This window comes from Sebastes umbrosus, chromosome 12 (assembly GCF_015220745.1).
Source record: "Sebastes umbrosus isolate fSebUmb1 chromosome 12, fSebUmb1.pri, whole genome shotgun sequence".
In the NCBI taxonomy this organism is placed as follows: domain Eukaryota; kingdom Metazoa; phylum Chordata; class Actinopteri; order Perciformes; family Sebastidae; genus Sebastes; species Sebastes umbrosus.
The window spans coordinates 24530874-24540126 of record NC_051280.1 but is presented as its reverse complement, the minus strand read 5'-3'; positions in this window follow the sequence as shown (position 1 = coordinate 24540126).

Sequence of the window (9253 nt, the reverse complement as noted above, 5' to 3'; positions counted from 1 at the left end):
TGTGAAAGAGCTTGACGTGGCGGCGGTGTCAATATGCCTGAACACAAACGCCTCTAGCCCGGTAGCATGCAATGTGCCAAAGTAATCACAAGTCAAAGAATGACATTGTGATTTCCTCCCACACTGGGAAGTCAGGGGAAAGAGGTTCAGCTGCACCTCCTGACATGAAGGCTTTGGCATGAAACAGGACTGTGTGTCTGTCTGCGACTGCCTGGCGTCGTCTCTGTTGACATCTAAAATGGCTAATTTTTCTCAAGAGCTCTGGCATCTCCCAAAGAGGTCTGCACACGTTGTTTCTGTTTCAACTGATAACACACTGTAGCCTCCCCCCTGACTGCAAATGTGCTTTTACTGAGTAATTACCTCTGCTGCACCTTTTTATTGTGAAACAATGAATTGCAGTTGATGAGCACAGTATGAAACAGATCATGGACACACTGTGTGCGCCTTGTGCCCATTGTTCTTTGAAAGTCTCTCCAAAATGGAAAGGCGATGTAACTTGGCAGGTGGTGAATGTGAAAGTGCGAACAAAATGGAACGGATGATGATGAGGTCCCGGCTTTGCTAATTCCATTTAAGCCCGGAGTGGAGACAGCGTTTGGACCTCTCTGGTGTGAGTAATTGGACAAGCATTGCAGAAAAGATGTTTGGAAACCAAACAGCAAATATGCCCCAGCGCTTTCATGTGAGCGTGAGAGGGGGGCCGAGGCGCATTAGCGATCGTTTCAGCACATTAAACATGATCTCAATGCTGAGATTTATTAAAATAAACAAACTCAGGTTTGATTAGTTTTCCTCTACACTCTTTGAGTGAACAAAACAGTGTGTCAGCTCTGCTATCGCTCTTACTGTAAGTTGGGAGAGCAAACAACAAAGGAAGAGTGCCGATGGATGTGAAAGAAAAATAGTGTTATTTTCCGAACGCGGTCCGGGGCCTACCTGGTTGAGTGCTCCGCAGCTCTCTTGGTTATTCAGGTCAGGGAACACACATGTCCGAGGCTTTGTCAAAGCTTTGGCTTCTGTGGCCCAGCTGCTATTTTTGCTTCTTCCCTGTACATGCCCTTTCATTCTTGAGTCACACTGGAGCATTGGAGGGCTGACCTAGAATACTGAAAGCCTGTCACACAACAGGACGGGAACATCTGTGCCCAGAAAAGGTAACTAACCAGTAACAGGAAATTAAACTGATTTTCTATCCATTAAATAGCCTCATAATATGCTATAATAAATGCACTTGAAGATGATTTCCGCCTTTGAACGTCGTCGCACATGTGTGCTAAAATGCACTTCACAGCCTCGCTGGGTAATTATCGAGTGCTAGAGTTCAATCTATAAGGACTCTAATAAAGTGATGGCTCTTTTCATAAACCCATTATATGATTTTTCAGCTTATGTTTCTGCGGTAATGTGGCAAACGAACCCACTACAATCTGCATATGCAAATCCGTTTACTTCAGAGGCAACATGTTTATTTACACACTCCTGTTGTTACTGCTGAATAAACTAGAGTCTCTTTGCCACTGTGAGGTTGTGGCACATAACCCACATAAAATGTATTTTGAAACCCAAACAAACAAGACATAACGTGTTATTTAGTGAGCTTTAGAGGTGTTGTGGGGTGGATTTTTGTTATATTTGGGTAGAGCCAGGCTAGCTGTTTCTCCCAGATTCCAACTTTAAACTGTGCAAAACTACAGCTGCTTGCGTACATATTTAACGTAATATATTCAGCATCTGGCAGTCTGTATGTGGTAGAGCCCAAACTACTGTAAGAAATTTTATTGAGTTTCTTTGTATCGAAATGCTCTGAGTGAATTTTCCTCTTACACCGTGTATATATCTAGGGCTTTTATTGTGAAAAGTAACAACAGAAGGAGTGGATCTGGTCTGTGCTGCCTTTGGACGAAAGGAGTAATAAAGTTTGCCATCTTGGTTCGGACCAGTGGGCTACCTACGGGGTCTGAAAAGTGAAGCCAATGCGGAAGTGTCCTAAACTTGCATTCTTTCTTATAGCCAGCAGGGGGCGACTCCTCTGATTGCAAAAAGAAGTCTGATTGTATAGAAGTCTATGAGAAAATGAGCCTACTTCTCATTTGATTTATTACGTCAGTAAACATTGTGAACATGAGTTTATGGTCCCAATCGCTAGTTTAAAGTCTTCTTCAACACAGCATGAAGTTCATTTAGTAAATAATGATCCCATTTAGAGTCAAATAGACCATAAAGCAGGGGATGCTTTAGGGCGTGGCTACCATATGATTGACGGGTCGCTACCACGGCGTAATCCGGTCTGGGAGTTGTCCGTGTTTTTGTCGTAGAACTTTAACCCTTTCACAGTGTGTTTTCAGTTCATGAAAGTTAATTGTAACATTTTGGTCGACTAAAAATGTCTTATTCAGCGTTCGGTTGTACTTAGCTCCACCCTCTTGTGTCACTTCTGTTTGCAAATAACCAAGATGGTGTCGGCCAAAATGCAGAATTAAATGCTTCAAAACGGCAGTCAACAAAACCAATGGGTGTCGTCACGGTGACTACGGCCACTTCTTATATACAGTGTATGGTTCGGACTACGGAGCCTGCATGTTGAAAAAACAAACGCAGCCGGCGTATAACGGCCTTAACTTTCTGCAACACAGCGAATTTCCCAAATGTCAAACTATTCCTTTGACATCCTTTTATCATCTCACCATTTTGTATGTTGGTTTACCTTTTTGTTTGGAGGAGTATTCATATTTTATGCTGAGGTAACCTTTTCTAATGTGCGAGCTTTGAATTACTGGCTGACTGAACTTTTGAGTACAAATTCACTTACTGTATGGGAAAGTTACAGTGAGAGTTACTGTGCACTGAAAGAAAGAATTTAATGCTATAAGAGCTTTACGTTTGGCAGGAAAACGAATAACTGAACTTCTTACTTTGCCATTATGTAAATTCATCTCTCACTGGGACGTCCATGCAGTCACCAGAGTTCGAGAGAGGACAATGTAGTGACTTTGAGTGACTTTTGTGTTCACAGGAGTGTTTTTTTTTCTGTTCCTTATACCTCTTTTAATGTGATCATTACTGGTAAATTGGTTGGTAATTTCACTGCATTTAAAGAATAATGAAAAGATCTTAAAAAGCCATTCAATTAATCCTTTCCTGTTTCGTTATATAACCGTAACTAACCTTGGGCAGAATGAATGTAAGGTAATTTGCATGTTTTCAAAAAAAATATGATCATGTCATAATGTCACATTTTTCCGAAGATAAACACAAAACAGGCAGATCGTCGTGAGCAACCTATTGGCATATTTTATTATGTTCCCGCAATGCTTCTAAATGGCACCAGTTTAAAAGCATAAATTAAAGCTCTTTTCTCATTAGAAGTCGAGTAGTCACCATGACCTTGTTAGGTTGATTGTTTTATTGTTCCCTTTATAAAAGAAATTCAGCTCTTGTAATTTTCAGTCTTGAGTTACAAAGCAAAACATAACCATTCATCTATTTCTTCTCAGGCAGAGATCATTCCTGTTTGACACCGGGGCACCGAAGGGAATCAGCAATTGACGATGTTAATCAGTTAACACAAATTCTGCTCTTTTCACTCCCGAGTAGAAAAAGTAGTGCATAATAATAACAACCATAACTGTGCATAATAAGTCTGCTATCGTTGGTACGATCAGGTACAAACGTCTGTCCTTTGCTGTGTCACTTCTCATGCGCGCACGACACTTAACGGAAATGGTTTTTGCATGTTTTAGCTTTTACGATCATTTGTTTTTTTTTAGCCTAGATATTATAGGGTCAGGGATGGTTGAGTTTATTATATGCTAAATATCTTCACTTAAAGCAGCAGTAGGCAGTATATTTTTGGCATCATTGGGCAAAAATTCCATAATAACCTTTCAACATATTGTAATTCAAGTGTTCTGAGAGAAAACTAGACTTCTGCACCTCCTCATGGCTCTGTTTTCAGGCTTTAAAAAAAATCTTTGACCAATCACAGGTCATTTCATTGAGAGAGCGTTCCTACTGGCTGTGCTCCGGTCATGTGACCAGAACTTGACGTTCCTTCACTAGATTTCACAATGGCGACGGCGTCACAAATTTTCTAATTTTACTGCTAAACCGTGCACTAAGTCAAGAAATAGGCATTAACGTAACATAATATTGATTCATATTTGATCAGCGCTGCCTAGTTTGACCGTTTGGTCGGAGTTCGCGAGTGTTGACAGCCGGCTCTCATAGACAGCAGCTGGACCAAGACCTCAGATCAGCTCTTATACTGCTTGTTTTCCTCTGGTCTGTGAAATCTTGCCGTTAGGAGCACCGGAGGACACCAGAGGCACACGTTTTTTTTTCAGGTTATCTCTTTCATGTACTACTGTCACGATAAAGCGACTGTTTTATAAAAATAACTTTTTTTAATCATATTTGCTCCAATCTCGCCTACTTCAGCTTTAATTCATATTTTGTGTTTTTCTGGGGGGTTTTTCTGATTCTCTAATTGTTTTTTTGTATGTTATATAATTGAAAGACTTTTTTGATTTTGTCTAATTGTATTCTCAAACAAAAACAGACGTTCTGGACCAGAATGGAAATTTCAAAGGAGAACATACCGGCTGTAGCATTGTTGTCGGAGAAGCCAGTATTTCAATTTAGCGTGTTTCCTTAATCTCTGATGACATATCATGGTAATTTTTATGATTTATTACAGTAAGTATATTACATATTGGTCCTTAATAAAAAAAAAGATTGATACTATAGCTGCTTTAAGAAAATGTTGCGCTTATTTATACAGACTCGTATCTTGATTGCAAAGGACATTAAGGCTGGAAGGAAATACCCCCACCTCATTCAAACAATGGGCACTTACTTAACTCGCACACCTTACAGACTGTGTTTCTGTTTTAAACCACCACACCCCCTCTTAATCTCCGGGACTACGTTTATCTCTGTCATACAGAGTCTTTCTGCAGTCCATTGTTTTGTGCAATAATTCATAGTGAAACAGTTCCTGGTGCAATAATTCATAGTGTGTATTTATTTACATATAGTGCGTATTTTGTTTTTTATGCTGTTCCTTTAACTGCCTTTTTTTCTATAAAGCTGACTCCGAGAGATACGTGCAAGATTTCCAATGTACCTGTCAGATGAGATCAGTGGAACCCAGTTAATGTTTAACTCTTCATATTGAAGTTGAAATGTCTCCCACAGTAAGCCATGTTTTTCCTATTACCCAGTATCTTTTTCTGCATATCTACTTTTAGTACCGGGGAGGTTTACCTCAGAACATTTTATAGGTATACTGTTGCAGAATTAAATGATTTAAGAAGAGGGGCTTATCAAATATTTCTATGAATTGTTTTTATTCAGTTGATTATCTACTGTATTTCATACAGATGATTTCTTACAGTACATCCGGTTGCCCCAGAAGCTATTAATACGATGTTGTCATGCTTTCCACTTTGAGCAGTGAAGAAGACACTCTGTTGCAGAAATGTCATCTCCAATGTGGAAGTCCCAAAAACTGCAGTTCTTCGAATGGCCACTTGAGGCTGGCTCCAAAAGCGAGTCAATTCCATAAACTGTATATAAGAAGTGGACGTAGTCACCGTGACGTCACCCTCTGGCCTGTGGACTGCCGTTTTCAAGCCTCGAGTTCGGCATTTTGTCCGTCGCCATCTTGGTTTTTTGCAACCAGAAGTGAGACAAGAGGGTGGAGCTAAGTGCAACCGCACGCTGAATAAGATGTTTTTAGACGACCAAAATGTTACAATTAACTCTCATGAACTGAAAACAAACTGTGAAAGTGTTAAAATTGTAAGACGAAAACATGGACAACTCCCAGACCGAACAACGCCGTGGTAGCAACCTGTCAATCACATGGTAGCCACGCCCTAAAGCATACCCTGCTTTATGATCTATTTAACTCTGAATGGGACCATAATTTACTAAATGAACATCATGCTGTATTGAAGAAGACTTGAAACTAGCGATTGAGACCATAAACTCATGTTTACAATGTTTACTGAGGTAATAAATCAAGTAAGAAGTAGGCTCATGTTCTCATAGACTTCTATACAATCAGACTTCTTTTTGCAACCAGAGGAGTCGCCCCCTGCTGGCTGTTAGAAAATCGGCTTCACTTCTCAGACCCGGTAAAAGTGTTGCAACTATTGTAAATTCCCATCGCTGCCGTCATGAATAGTTTTGATACGTAATATTCGCAGCCGAGTATTTCGCATTTTCGTGTTGTTTATCCGTCCCGGTCCCAGTGTGTAAGGCTATTAGAAGAGAAGATCGCCCTTTTTGAGTATTTAGCATATGTCTGTACGCTAACAATAGAACTATGACGCCAGCAGCTGGTTAGCTTAGCTTAACGTAAAGGTGGGGAAACAGCTAGCCAAATATGTCCAAATATAACAAAAGCCACCCACCAGCACCTCTAAAGCTCGCTAAATAACACGTTATGTCTTGCATTGGCTTCACTTCTCAGACCCCGGAGTTGCCCACTGGTCAATCCCCATAGAAGCTCTTCAGAAACCTATGGCTGACGTCACGGAGACTACATCCATATTTGATACAGTCTATGGCTAAAACAAACAAAACACTGGCATAGTCCTGTAACTCTTTCGCTAGCTCCTTGTCAATATAACAGTCAATTTAACTATGCTGATTCCTTTTTTTTTAAAACTTTGAATCATTTCAAGTCATTTCTCAGCTGCAGCTGTGAAACTCTAATGAACTTGCACTTCCCCTGCTGGGTGGCTCCATTGATCGACGCAGTTGACCTCAGAATCGGTGTCGAGCTCTCCGGGTGTTCCAGTCAGACAGCCGGCCGCTCAGAGACACAAAGAGAGCCACAGAGGATTATTTGATGGACTATTCCACATACTATACGGAAGAACAAAGTCATCATTTGATTATTATATAAGATGAATGCTCCGAGTGCTCCGTCTGACAGCCTCGCGATGCTCCTCGTGCATCATAATTGCTCATAATGCATTTTTTGCGAGCACAGGAACAGCTTTGCAGAGCTTTAGTGAATATGCAACAACGATTCCTCGGTCAGTGGCGCATTAACACGTGGAGAGAAAACATCATGAGCATTTTGCCAGGGCGGTGCCATTTGAATACATCACATCACATCTAATCCAAACAATTGTTAATATATCACTGTGGGCAAAGCTGTGTACACATTCTGAAACCTGTCGCACCGTTTCCAAATAACCCCCGTTTGCTGGCTCTCCTGAGCACCTCCAAACTTTCCCAAACTGTACAGGTGGCAGTTTTCTGAAACAAAGTGTGACCTTCAGCTCTCATTATATTACATTGTGTTAGTAATTTGCTCGGAATGGGAAATTCAGTTGCCAAAAACTCTTCTGCAGGAGACACCCAGGCTCATTACACCAAAAGAATATATAATGATGTATTCTCGAGGCAAGGTCAGACTTATTGTGTATCCTCTGGACAGAAGAGAGAGACATTTTTTCTCCTATCATGGTTTCATAACGTCCTCTTAGTGTGATTTTAATGATGTTGTGATGCTTTGGTGATTGTCAGAGTTGTTAATCAGAGTGAAAGGATTGTTTAATGGCGTGGCTCTAAGGATGATGATGTTGAAATATATCAGCAACTACTGGATGGATTGTCAGGAAATTTTCTAGATACATTCATGGTCCCCAGAGGACAAAACCTAATGACTTTGATGATCCGCTTGATGTTTCCACTGGCTCCACCATGAGGTTCACATTTATGGTTTTCGGTGAAATGTCTCCACAACTTGTCATATAGTGCAAAATTTATGCTTTATATTTAATTTATTTATTATTTTATTTTAAGTACCTACAAAACTAATTACATTCCCATCAGCCTTACTGCTAATTAGCACATTTTAGCATGATAATATAACAGATGAAATAATGTGATCAGTGGTAAAATAGACCCAATAGATAACAAATTTAACTTTTCAATAATCATATATATTATATATGTCTTTGTTTTAGTAACGGTTTATATTTATTTGCATGCTTGGGGAATGTGTGTGCATGCTAAGGACATGTTTGTATTTTAATATGATTTTGTATTATAAAATAATGCGGTTGTGACGACGTGACTTAGCGAGCTCCCAGTGAACCCCGGGGTAGAGGTACTTTCAGAGTAAAATACCATAGTAGCTTTTGTTAAAATGTGCGAGTTATGCTATGTGTATGTGTACCTGTATGTTGCTGTACTGTAAGGATGTACTGAGACAAAATATGTTGAGTATCTTTCTCATATTTCTATTAATTTACAAGTTGCAGTAAAAAAGAAAAAGCTGTTCAATATGTGGTTTACTGTTGCAGTGCTACATTTCATATTTGTGCTTCAGTTCTGGTATTTGAAGGAATAATCACTCAGAGTAGCAATCTAAATGTCAGTGTTCGGTGCATTTCCATAGAAGCATAGCAGTTTTATTGATGTTTTGCTATTTATAATACAGAGGCTTCAGGTACAGAGAGTTTCGAGAGTTGTAAATATTGAGATATGTGTTTGCATTTGTATTTATTTATATGGTTGCATGGATGGGTCAAAAAACACATGATTCACCCAGGAGATCGCTGTTTGTGTCCCGTATGAGACTTGACTTATTTTAAAAAATGTCTAACTTAGCCTTAATTATGTAACAAGCTTATTTTAACTCAAACCATCAGGGACGTTGAAACTATTTCTTGGGAGGGGGTGCTGTAAATATGTAAACTTGCTATTAATGAGCTCGGCCCGAGGCTGTCATTTATAATTTGAGAAGTATACAGCTATTAAGGAAACTGGAAAGTACGATTTAGATGTTCACAAAGCATCTTTATTATTATGACAATAAAAATGGTTCAAATCCAAGACACACATGCTCATATCAATCATTAAAACTAAATAAAATCCTTAAATGAAAAGTGCAAAGTCAAAAGACACTAGGCCAATCATAGGCCCTTGAAGGTACAAATATTTGTCGCCTACTTGAACAAAAGACCACTTCTGAATGATGCTGGCTATTCCATACAGTCATATATCTGTGTGAAACAGAAATAGAGGCCAAACAAAAATAGGTCCCTGCAGTTCGCTCAGCTGGTGCATGGTATCTTACACATTTGGACACTTTTCAGAACCGTACTTTTACTTTTTACTCAAATATTTGTCAGCCTTTTACTTCGTTACATTCGCCATTTATACCTTTGTTACAACAAGTCTATTATCTACTGTGAATTTTGCCTGCATTGACCAAAATGAGCTG